Raw genomic sequence first — 13748 nt, 5'->3', positions numbered from 1 at the left:
ATCTGGGTCGACCGTGACCGATCGGCAAAACCTTCCTTATTGTCGTTCGACAATTTCCAGGTCGACCATCTCCTTGCCGTTCGACCATTTAAAGGTCGACCATCAAAGACGCGTCACCCTCCAAGGTCGTCCATCTCCGATCGGCAAAAACCTTCCTCATTGCCGTTCGACAATTTCCAGGTCAACCATCAAAGACGCGCCATCCTCCAGGTCGACCATCTAGGCCGACCGACAAGACCGATTGTGTATCGAGACCGATCGACAAAACCTTCCTTATTGTCATTCGACAATTTCCAGGTCGACCATCTCCTTGCCGTTCGACCATTTCCTGGTCGACACTCAAGAACGAGCCACACTCCATTGTCGGTCCTTCATCCTCAAATACTCCAGCATGCGGACACTCGGCTCCACCAACGTCCAGCATTCGACCAAACTGATGCTCGATTATTGAGCCTTCCTGACGTTCGGCAACTCGGCCACAACCGTTCGTCCATTCGGTCCCCAACGTTCGGCCATCCTTGGCCTCGACCGTTCGGCCACCCGTCTCCCTGACGTTCGGCAACTCGGCCTCAACCGTTCGTCCATTCGGTCCCCAACGTTCGGCCGTCCGTGGCCTCAACCATTCGGCCACCAATCTCAATAACGTTCGGCCATCCGTGGCCTCAACCATTCGGCCACCCGTCTCAATAATGTTCGGCCATCCTTGGCCTCGACCGTTCGACCACCCGTCTCCCTTACGTTCGGCAACTCGGCCTCAACCGTTCGTCCACTCGGTCCACAACGTTCGGCCCTTCGACGCCATTAATGTTGGCCACCCGTCTCAATGACGTTCGGACGCTTAGACTCAACCGTTCGACCATCCGTCTCATCGACGTTCGGGAGCTTGGCATGGACCGTTCGGCCTTTCTAATTTCGGCCTCTAGCGCTCGGTCATTCATGGCCTGAAACACTCCAGCATTCGGTCATTCGGATCCACAAGCGTTCGGCCATTTGGGTCTCAAACGTTCCAGCATTCGTTCTCGCGGACGTTCAGTCTAAAGCATTCGGCCATTCGCTCATCATTGTCGTTCGGTCTCTAGCGCTCGGCCACACATGGTCTCGTGTTCAAACATTCAACCTTTCGGCCATTCGGTCTCATGTGTTCAAACTTTCAACCTCGAACGTTCCTGCTTTCGGCCTCTACCGCTCGACCATACATCTACACGAGCACTCAAGCATTGGGCCATTCGACCCCACTGATGATCAGCCAATCGGACTCAATAACGTTCGTCCGCTTTCCTCAGTCGTTCAGCTTTAGGTCTCAATGACGTTCGGCCACTTGGCCTCCACTATTTCGCCTCAGTCGTTCGGTGATTTACGTCTCAAGCATTCCAGCATTCGTTTTCACCAACGTCCAGCACTCAGCCTCACTAACGTTCGTCAACTCGGCCTCTACGGCTCGACCATCCATCGACACGACCGTTTGGCCATTCGATCTCTTTGACGCTCGGTCTCCAGCGTCCAGCATTTGGCCTGACGTTCGGCCGCCAGGTTTACAACTCTATCGAACGGTCTCACCTATATATTTTATATATATCTTATGCAGGTCACAGTAGACGGTCAACCGAAAACCGAGCGTTCTACTATCTAAATCGAATGGTCTTACAACATCTGTTTTTTATGTTAAATTTTCCAAACCTTGTAAATGCATTGGTTTGTTTTTCTCTAAATGTTACAGCACAGATAAGCACATCTTACATGCATAGGCGGACTCAAGAGATTCGTCCATGCTGAAGCACTCAAAACCGAGAAAAACACTCCTAGGCCTGGTAGTTGTTCGCCCTAGAACACCCAGAACATCAACCGCTCGACAAACCATGTCCACGAGCGTTCTAAGGGATACACTCCCTCTGGTCGTTGTTCGCCCAAGAACACCCAGAACATCAACCGCTCGACAAACCATGTCCACGAGCGTTCTAAGGGATACACTCCCTCTGGTCGTTGTTCGCCCTAGAACACCCAGAACATCAACCGCTCGACAAACCATGTCCACAAGCGTTCTAAGGGATACACTCCCTCTGGTCGTTGTTCGCCCTAGAACACCCAGAACATCAACCGCTCGACAATCCCTGTGTACGAGCGTTCAAGAAGTCAGCCGTTTGGCCTCAAAGGTGTCCGACCTTTGCTTTAACCCGCTCGTCAATCCATTTGTACGAGCGTTCAAACAGTCGGCCATTCGGCCTTCCTTTTTGTCTCAACCGCTCGACAATCCATGTGTACGAGCGTTCAGTCAGTCGGCCGTTCGGCCTCCTTTTTGGTTTCAACCTCTCGACAATCCCTGTGTACGAGCGTTCAAGCAGTCGGCCGTTCGGCCTCCTTTTGGTTTCAACCGCTCTACATTCCCTTTGTACGAGCGTTCAAGCAGTCGGCCGTTCGGCCTCAAAGGTGTTCGACCTTTGCTTTCAACCGCTCGTCGATCCCTGTGTACGAGCATTCAAACAGTCGACGGTTCAGCCTCAAAGGTATTCGCACGTTGATTTGAACCGCTCGACCATACATAGCCACGAGCGTTCAAACATTCGGTTGTTCGACCTCAAAGGTAGTCGTCCCTTTGGCTTCAACCGCTCGTCAATCCATGGCCACGAGCGCTCAAGTATTCGGCCGTTCGACGCCATTAATGTTGTCCATTCGGCCTCAATGACATTCGTCTGCTTGGCTTCAATCATTCGGCCTGACATGCCACTCGACCTCTACCGTCCGTGACCTCAAGCATTCAGCTTCTATGACCTTCGGCTATACAGCCTCTACCGCTCGGTCATCCTTGGTTTGAAACGTTCATACCACATATGAGCAACAACCTGAAACACGCTCTCTAATACAACGAATACAGCCTCCCTCAAACTCATAAGTCCTATAGTTACCATGTTCGTAAAACGGAACGGTTAACTCGGACTTGGGGGGCATGTTATGTAGTAAGATATTTATTACATAAAATATCTTAGATATTATATTTATTACATAAAATATCTTAGATAATTTAAACAGTTAAGTAACTAACCACATTTTTAGGTAAGGTGGTTATTCTTATTTTTCTTATAAATACAGTAACAGGGCAAAGGTCCAGGGACGTTCTCTCTATGTTCTAGAGACCCTAAATAATATTCAGAGCAGTATCATAATCACTCTCTTAAGAGCTGAGGCTCCATAACTCACATCTGACTCGAGCGTCGGAGTATCTTTGCAGGTACCTCCCCCTCCTTTGGCGAGTATGAACAACAACAATTGGAGAACAGCAAGCGTCCCAGACAGCTAGGAGCAACAAAGACACACTGGAAAACTTCTACACCGAAACAAACTTCAATGTTGAAATCGAACTGCAGTGAGTAGTTTCACAACACTGATCACAAAAAGTGAAAGTTTTACAATTTGTTTATCAAGATTTTTGTCCTATTTGGCTGTGGCAGATTGAAGTTTAACCTAACAAGTGTGAGTTAGACTTGCAAGTAATAATTAAAAGTGTGGATAGGAAACTTGATACTTCTCTTTGGCGTTATCCTTTTGGGAAGGAATACAATTCTAAATTTATTTTTTCAACCAACCAATGATAACTTAAGTGTTATTGATGCTTCTAATATATTAATACTATCATTTTATTTTGCAATTAAAAATAAGTTTCTCAGTGGTCTTTTGCTTCATTATCAAATGTTAGAAAACTGTTTGGTTTTAGGTTGTAGCATATCTCTTCCTATCATCAACATTTTCAGCTATTCCAATAACAGATAGAATGAGGGAAACTGCTGACAACATAGTTACAGACTCTTCACCTGCAGCAATTACCTTCTCCTGTTTTGCGTTATGGTGTCTAGCATTATCAGCTGTCATATCAAGATACAAAATGTGATAGACGACGCTCCGAGGAGAAGACGAAACTTGAGCGATTTGGACTCCTCGAGGCATCCTTGACATTGATGCAAAGCGGAAAGAAGTAGAGGATGTAAGATCCTTGAAAATATTTGTAAGTCAGATATTAGAAAAAAAAAAAGTAAAAAGTGAATAGTAAATTGTGAATAGTAAAAAGTGAATAGTAAAAAAAATATATATATTTTTGGAAGGGATAAGTATTCCACGTAGCTTTGAGTCATAAGAGATCAGAATTCATCAAATTGTAAATAAAAAATTATTTTTGTAATAGTAAAATGAATAAAAAAAAATGAATAGTAAAAATGAATAGTAAATTTTTTTGCTATAAATAGCTAAGGGGGGAAGGCTGAAAATTTACACCAAAGAACTTAGAAAAATTTTGAGAGAAGAGAGTTGGAAGAATTGCTAATTGCAAAGGGGATATTCTAAAAGTTTTCAGAGAACGAGGAGATTAAGTCTTTAATAGATGGTAAGGGGAGCTAACCTTGAGTATTTCGTTTCGTATTATCTTGAGTCTTGAATATGCAATATTTTGCTTTTGTCTGATTTTAAATTTTGAATATGAAGTATTTTGTTTCTGTATGATCTTGAAATTTGAATGAGAACATGCTTTTTGTGTTTAGATCCAAGTGTGATAGTTGTAAAATGTGATGTTGATTGTGTTATGTCATATTATTAAGTGTTTATTTTTGTATTTTTGGATGGATTAGAAGTTGTCTAACCGGCTCTGCCAGATTCAACTTCTTGTTTCCCCAAAGCTTTTGTTGTTTCTTATATCTTTATATTGTATTTTTGGAAGGACGAGAAGTTGTCTAACCAGCTCTGTCAGATTCAACTTCTTGTTTCCCCATACCTTTTATTTCTTATTTATATTGTATTTTTGGAAGGATGAGAAGTTGTCTAACCGGCTCTGCCAGATTCAACTTCTTGTTTCCCTTGAATTTTTATATTAATATTATTTTGATGGTAAGGGGAGCTAATTATTTTTGTATGAATTTATTTTATAAAAATATATGCATATGAATGTTGAACTGGTGTGCTCTTGTGAAACTGTTTTATGACTTTTATTATATTGGGTGTTATAACTGAAACTGTGAAATTGTACATGTTGTGATGTGATGAATTTAATCTGTTTTGAATGAGTTTGTTGGCTGAAATTGATCTTGTTGGAAGGTCTGGAGTAAGGGTTCTATAATAGCTTGTATATGGGTATTAAATAGATGTACAGATATTGTTTGAGGTTGCTGTGAGAGAAAGTGAAAATATTAAAATTAGGCATTTCAGATTTAGAGCATAAGAAAACAGGGTAGATAATTTAAATAAATCAATTGTTAATTATTGAGGGCCTTTCTTTGTTGGTAGGATAGAGGAACCTTAAAAACCTGAGTTGGCACATCCCTGATCATATGTGCTGGCGTCGAAGGTGAGTTTGATGCGTTCAGACATCTGGGTCCTCTCCGGTGACCAATTGGGGTAAAGAAAGATCTCTACTAGGATGAAAATAAAATAAAACAAGTTGATTGTAGATGCATAAAGTTATCATGGTAAAAACTTCATATATATTTCATTTACCGCTACATTGAGCCCAAACTTTAATATGTAGTTCCTAAGACATGTTGATGTATTTTGGCTGATTTATGACCTTTGATTGGTGAAAATATGTTGAGTTATACTTGTAAAAAAATGAGTTTATAATATGAAGTATGATATCTGGCAATATGTTTACTTTATTTTGGGTATTGACATCAAAACGGGTTATTGTCAATTTATAATTAAAGAATGAACATGATTGAGTTAGGTGGATAAGAGGGTATGATTTGTTGATTTTATGAAATGTTGGATTGGATATGAGAAATCATTACTTATGAAATGATGTTTACTACTGGGAGTAGTATGTTCGATTTATACCATGAGAGCTGGATATGAACAAAGTAACACTCGAGGTTTATGAAAGCAGGCAGAAAGTGGTCTGACCATAAGGCTTTGACATAAACATATGATTCGTAAGTTTTATAGAAGCAGGCAGAGAGAGGTTTGACCATAAGGCTTCAGAAAGTAAGACATAGTATACAGGTGGGACTTAAGGAAGCAGGTAGAGAGCGGTCTGACCATAAGGCTTCGTGAGTAAGCATGGTATACTTGTAAGGTTTATGAAAATGAGAAAGATGATTAAAAAAATGATGAATTAATGACATCGGGATAATGGTATTTATCAATTGCAGAAATACATGATTGAAACATTTATATTATAAGTTTAATGATTGTATGATATGGTTGGCTTACCCTTATTTGTTTGTGCTATGATCATATAACTCATGTTATATGTGAATAGATAATATTGCAGATGCGGTTGAAAAAGCTTAGACATGATGAGAGAGATGCGGGGAGAAACTTCAGGGATTTTTGTAAAAAGAATAAATTGTATTGGAAAAATATGTTGTGTAAGACTTATAAGTTAAATTTCAAATTTATGTTAAGTGGTGAAGACTATATTGTTTAAAGTTTGTAAGTTTGGTATTGTACTTTGGAGGAATTGAAATAAAGTTTGATTGTTTATATCAGACTAATTTAGTCTCTACTACCAGTAATACCCTTTAAATATATTTGGGTGTTACAGAACAGAGGAAGCAAATGAGGCAGAGAAAATAGTTGAAGAACTAAGAAGACAAACGGTGAGCCCTAGATTTGGAGGTTTGTTGGGTTAAAAACCTAGGGTTTGATGCGGAAGCGGATTTGAACGGTGGAAAAGAAGATTTAATTGGTGACAACCCTAGAAAAAGGGTAAAACTACAGATGAATCGAATAATCGGTTCGAATGTGAGAAGGATCAGTGAATAGGCTTTCAAATCTGTGGATAGGAGGTTCTAATCGGTGAGAATGGAAGATATGGTTCGGTGAGGAAAACTTACGGTGCGAAATCGTGATGATGAAGTTTGTGTCATGGTTGATGAAGATGATGTTCGGTGAGGAGGGTCTCGAGGGGAAAAGGCAGTGTGGTGAATGATCCTTCGAGAAGAAGCCCTAAGAAGGGCGTTGCTGTTTCGAGAGAGAAATGGAATTCTGAAGAAGTGGTTCGCGTGAGAGTGAATGTGAGAGGCAATGATGATGTGGTGCAAGCGGTCTGATGCGGGGCAAGCAGACGCGTGCCAAGTGCATACACCGGTTGAGGGAAAGATGTTGATATGGAGGAGTGATAATTTGAAGTGTAAATGGGAGAATGAAGATGGAGAGTGAATGGAAGGTGGCCGGGGAGAATCCCTTGGATTCTCCGGCCTTGACTTTCAAGGATGAATTGGTTCTGGAGTCATCTCCACAGAAATGCAATTCAATATTCTCAAAAGTGTCTTACAAGAGGTGTTGGCATGTTTATATATAGGACTAAAAGTACCTCCTATCTATCACATACCTAACACCTTTTACACATACTTTAATAAAAATAAAAGAAATACTACACTAAGATAATTGAGCTTGGGCCCATCTATCATCCCCTCCTTCTTAGAAAGGATTTGTCCTGAAATGTGGTTCTAATGGTTTGCTTGAAGACTTATTTTTGTAAGCTCCATACAAGTTCCTCCTGGATCAATTGTGAATCTGCAATAAGCATCAAACATATCTCCAATTAGTTTTAATTGAACCAATAAGATACATAGAAAGGTATGTTTAGAAGAAGGCTTCCTAATGTTAAAATGTTCAATTTTTATAAATTTAAGAAGCCTTTCTTCATTTGAAAATTTAATTTTGTCTTGAGTTAGAGGTAACCATAGAGGTAACCATAACTCAAGTTGTGAAATGCCACATGGTGAAAATTGCAAATTTTGAAGAGATGGAATGGCAAATTCTTTGAAAGAAAAGTGAAATTTTGGAAATTCAAAAATAAATGGAGAAAAGTGAAAGGAAAGAAAACCTCCCCTTAATAGTCTAGGTTCTATTGTGAGTGTATGAGGAGATGTTTCCTTAGGTTCTTCTCTTCTTCCATTTCTTTTCTTTCAATTTCTTCCTTTTCTCTCTTTTCTTTTTCTTGTTTTTCTCTTCTTGCTTCCTCTTCTCTTCTTTCTTGCTCTCTTCTTTCTTCCTCTTCTCTTCTCTCTTGCTCTCTTCTTCTCTTTTTTTCTCTTCTTCTCTCTTTTTCTCTTCTTCTCTATTTTCTTCTCTCTTTTCTTTCTATTCTTTCTTGTAATTCTCTATGTTCTCTCTTAATTCTTCTTTTACTTCCCTCATTCAAGAACGTCATAAGTTTGTCTCTAAACTCTCTTTCCCGACGAGAAAACCCACTTAAATTTTTAATGAATGATTTACCCTCTTGAATGAGTTCTCTTAAAAGCTCTTGGTTTCTCTGTTTCTTTTGTTCTTCTTTTATGAATCTAAGAGCATTTTGCTTCTCAAGTTCACTAATTCTATGACTTGACATCTTTTGTTCCTAAAAGATTTTCTAATCTAAACAGTTTATAGGTTTCACAATTAGACAAATTCCAGGTAAGAGAGGTGAGACAAAGAGACTACTTAACTACCAAGTCTTACTTTGCCAAAATTGTCTTATGTTACTAACTAAATACCCCTTAAAGTAAAATTACTTTTAAAAACAAAATACATGACTCTATCACACAAACAATTAAAGACAAACAAAATGACTAGACACCTAATTGCGGACAACTATTGTGACAAAGGCTTAGAGTTTAATCTCTTCTAGCCTAAATCACTCCTAAACACGTGAAACAAGAATTTAAACACATGCACAAATCAAACAAGGAATGTTGCCAAGAGTTGAAAGAGCACCAAGGACTCTTCCAAAACACTTGGACTTTGAATGACCTTTTACAATGAAATTAAAAGAAAGCTAACACAAAAGCCTATTACACATCAAAATGAAGAAAACAATAACAAACTATTACAAACACAAATGTTGCTGCCCACTAAGATGGTCCACTTCTGCAGATATTTCACGTGAGCAAATGTGGCTTTCAACCCTCTCTCGGTCTAAATCAAGAAGCTGGCTGACTTTCTCGGTTAGTGCAGATGAGGCTGGGAAAATGTCCTATTTGCTCTCAATTGATTGCCCCCAAAGTGATACTATACCATAAAATCAATCCATAATCAGTAGGGACCACACAATGCTTTCAATTACAAGTAAAACAGGAACAGTTTGAAAAAACAAAAACCAACTTCCCTGATTAAGGTTTGTTCCTAGCTACTACCTTCTTGTAACCGAGACACTTATCCCAAGATTCTGCCAAGGTATTGCTGCTGCTGTCTAATGATTCAACATAAAGCAGTTCTACACACAAAGTCACACCAAATTCTAGCAAATGCAAATGGTCATGGACAGTGAACCAGATTCAGATTATATATGATTCAAAACAAGAACTGAACTGGTTAAACATCAATCCAAGATATTCAAAATTAATGGACTAAATTGGTTTATCCAAAGAACAAGAATGATATGATGCAACGCAGACTGTAGTCCTCTAATTCATTTCAACCATGCAATCAAAATTTGAATCTTAAGTGTTGTAGCTTCTTCTAAAACTAAATGATGCATAAGCAGTTAAAAGCAAGTTGTTGTAGAACTTAGGAGATTCAACGCTCAATCAAAACAGCGTTTGCAAATCACTAGCTCATCTACCAATTTCAAACAGGTCTTATTAATTCAAGATCAAGATTCAATAAGCTCTATTAAACCATGAAATCAACAATTCACTTTCAAAACAGTGAGTATATCAACGATTCAGCAGGGAATATTTGAAACTAAAAGGAGTGCAATGACAGTTTAAACATTCACAAGCACAAATAACATCACTAGGAAATCAGTAATCAATTTAAACAACAGTGATTGTAGTGGCAGTTGAAACAAATCACAGCTGCTCCAATCTAATTATTCCCATTTCTTTTACTGCACAATGAACACAGTCAACAAATGGTTAATTGAACTGAACTCTCTTGCCAATGCCAAGGAATTTAGGCTAAATTATCCTTACTAATCTCACATCATTGAGGTTTCTCTTTAAAAAATTTAAAGCACAAAAATGAAAGGTTTAAAAGAGAAATTTTCAGTCTAGGCCAGAGAATCCTGTGGATCACCACCACCTAATATGCTACCATTCACACTTACCTTCTTTCACATCCCCAAAACCAGAATGGAATTAGATTTCTCAATCAGAAAAAATGGTTAGGTTAAGACAAAGTGATGGACAAAACAAATCAGCCACTCAAACAGTTAAGCACAAGGCAAAGGAGATGACAGCAGAGTAGACTCTACTCAAGGAAACTCTAGACCAGATGAAATATGCAATGAAAAGCTTCAATTAAAGATGGGCGAAGTAGATTGCAGATGCATTTGAGACAAAACTAAGATAATCATTCAAATGACAAGCAAGAAACAAGCTATCAAAAAGGAAATGACTCAAAATGAACCTATGATTGGCACTGGAAAAGATTTAAAAAAAAATAAAAGACCAACAAGAAGTTGTTGAATTGTCTAAGAGAAAATGCACTCTTCTGATACAATTTTCTGGTTCTGGTGCTGCCAGATTTTCAAAAACATGAGTTGCACTGGTCTTCGGCTTTTTAAACTATTGTATTATCTCTTTTGTCAATTGTCTCTCTTTTTTTAAAAGAAAAAATTAACCAAGCTTTTGCTACAACTCCATATCAGATTAACAGGCACCAATTCCAAAATTCAGAACGCAGTGATTGAAACATCAACTTGTTAAAGAAAACAGTGGTAAAAAATTTGGTGGTTCAAGTAGTGAAAACACACAGGGCAGCTAAAACTGTGAATCTCTTTGCTTCAACAAGTTTTAATGCACAATTCAAACTGTTTTAAACAGCTTAATGAAGCAGAAATAAAGTATTTCAAAATTGCAATTGATCAGCCACCAACTCACTCAAAATAAGCATTTTAACCAACCAAAATTTGACTTAGCTGTTGAAACAACATGTGAACAAGCCACAAGACTCAAACAACAAACAAAAATTGAACAAACACTAAGAAGTTAATGCAAGATGTCTAGAAATGATCTAAATGCCAAACAGATTTAAAAACATAAAAAGGACTCAAGCAAAGAATGTGCAGATCGGCCAACTGCTGCAACAATGTTAAGTTGTGTTCACAATGTGCTACTGATCTAGGCTATGCCTTTCATCTATATTTGTAGTATGCACTTGCTTTTTAAGAGCAACTCAAACTCTAGAAATGAATTTAACAAAATAATCTGGACTAAAACAGATTTTTAACTGTCGCAACCGGAATCGCGACGGGACGACGATCCAAAAAAAATGAACGGATTTTGAAAAGAGATTTGGAGTCACCACCATAGTTTATTCTGGAAAATTACGGAAAAAGCATAAAATGATAAGGCATGGTCTACAAGAACCAGATTCTAGGTTTGGGAGTCGGTTACGTGTAGGGAAGGTATTAGCACCCTATGACGTCTGCCCGAAGACAGTACCCTTAATTAAATACGCGAATGTGATGTGGTTTTCAAAATGTTTAACTATCCCCAAAAATAAAACTCTAAATAAAGAAAATATAGTTTTTTTTGGGTCTGACAAAGACTGACCTTGCTCCTACGTATTCTCATTCAGAATGAGAAATCAGGGTTACGTAGTTATTTTAGAAACTACTTGAAAAGTTTGTTTGAGAAATTTGTTATGGATAAATTTGGATTTTTGGGGAAGTGAACCTGACAAGGACTAGCCTTGCTCCTACGTATCTCCACTCTTGATGGAGAATCAAGGATCACGTAGTTCTGGTAGAAAAATTGTTTGTTGTTTGAAAATGTGGATGTTTTTAGTTTTTGAAGATTTTATATTTTTGGTCTTTTTATATAAGAAAGGGAAAATGTTTTTCAGCATAAGGACGATGCAAGCGATGACACATGTGCTTAACCTTTAAAATATTTTTTAGTATTTTTTATAAAAATAAAAAAAAGTGTTTAGCATAAGGACGATGCGAGCGATCACACATGTGATTAACCTTTAAAATGTTTTTTTTGGTATTTTTTATGAAAGAAAGAGAAAATGTTTTCAGAACAAGGACGATGCGAGCGATCACACATGTGCTTATACCGTTATTTACTTATTTAAGAAATAAATTTTTTACTTTATGACTTTTTTCATTTTTGTAATTTTTGCTATATAAATTACAAGAATAATAGTTATATTTACATAGGGTTTAATAAAAAAATTTATTTACCGAAGTATTTAAATTAACACAATAGCATCATAATAATATTTACATAGAGAAAAACAATGTCCAAAACAGAAAATACATTAAAACTATATTCAGTTTATTTTTTAAAACTTTTGTAATTTTATATTTTTTTGTGATTTTTGTAGAGATAAAAAACGAAATATTTTATAAATGAAAATTTAGAATAAAAAAAACAGTAAAAACAACTATGGAATAATAAAACCAAATTTAATAAAATAATTCAAAACAAAAAGAAGAGGTGAAGGGATAAGAACCTGGATGAGAAGACAATGATAATCCGATCAAGATGCGAGTGAAAATAGAGGCTTCAAGAGATGTAGATGTTGATATGGAGGAGAAGAGGTGTGTTGAAGTGTTTCATGTGTGGTGTGTGTAGAAGAATGATAATAGGGGAGATAAGGAATGTGTGGAAAGATATGTAGTGTGGGAGAGAAGAATGAAGTAGAGTTTTTGGGACGTAAATGAAGAGGTTTAGTGTGAGAAAGAAAAGATGGGTATTGTGTAATTGTGTATGTGTGTGTGTAAAATGGAGTGAAGAAAATGTGGGTATTTATAGAGATATGGATGGAGAAAGTTGATAAAGAAAAATAATATAATAAGTGGGTGGAAAAATTAGATGAAATGAAATATAATAAAAAAAAGTAAATAGTAAAAGTTGGTGTGGAAAATAAGTGAAAGAAATAATATAAAAAGTGGGTGGAGAAATTAGGTAAAGAAAGTAGATGGAGAAAATAATAAAATATGTTAGTGGAGAAGGTGGTAAATAAAATATAATTTAGAAAAGTGATGAAATAAATAAAAGTTAGTAAGAGAAATTAATATAAAAGTGGGATGGAAAAGTAGATGGAGAAAAATGGATGAAAGAAATAATAAAATAAGTTGGTGGAGAAGGTGATGGATAAAATATAATTTAGGAAAGTAGATGGAATAAATAAAAGTTAGTAAGAGAAATTAATATAAAAGTGGGGTAGAAAAGTGGATGGAGAAAAAATGGATGAAAGAAATAATAAAATAAGTTGGTGGATAAAATATGATTTAGAAAAGTAGATGGAATAAATAAAAGTTAGTAAGAGAAATTAATATAAAAGTGGGGTGGAAAAGTAGATGGAGAAAATGGATTAAGAAAATAATAAAATATGTTGGTGGAGAAGATATGATTAAAAAATGTAAGTGGAATAATTAGAAAAGTTGATATATAAAAATTAATAAGGAAATGAGGTGGAAAAAATAAATGAAAAAGGTAGATGATGTGGAATACGATATGGAGGGTGAGGTGGATGGTGATGTGGAGAGTGGGGTGTGATAAGAGAAAATGGGTGGTGAGGAAGTAAAAAAGTGTGGGATTATTTTGGGCCATTGAATTAAGGAATAAAAAATTAATTTGGGGTTGCAAATAGTAAAACAAATAATATTTTTTTTATTCTTTTGTTCTTTTTTTATTTATTTTTGTGAAATCTTATTTACCCGGACGAAATTGGGTATTGACATCAACTTTAAAGAATCAATTGGTCTGGCCAATGGATATATATCAACCAGCTCATTCGTTTGAATGTTTCATGGCTTTTGTGGTTTGATAGAGTTTTATACCAAGGCTCAAACACAATTTCACGAACAAATGCACAACTGAAATAAGCTTTTG

This window comes from Vigna angularis, chromosome 9 (assembly GCF_016808095.1).
Source record: "Vigna angularis cultivar LongXiaoDou No.4 chromosome 9, ASM1680809v1, whole genome shotgun sequence".
Classification (NCBI taxonomy): Eukaryota; Viridiplantae; Streptophyta; class Magnoliopsida; order Fabales; family Fabaceae; genus Vigna; species Vigna angularis.
This window is presented reverse-complemented; position numbering follows the sequence as displayed.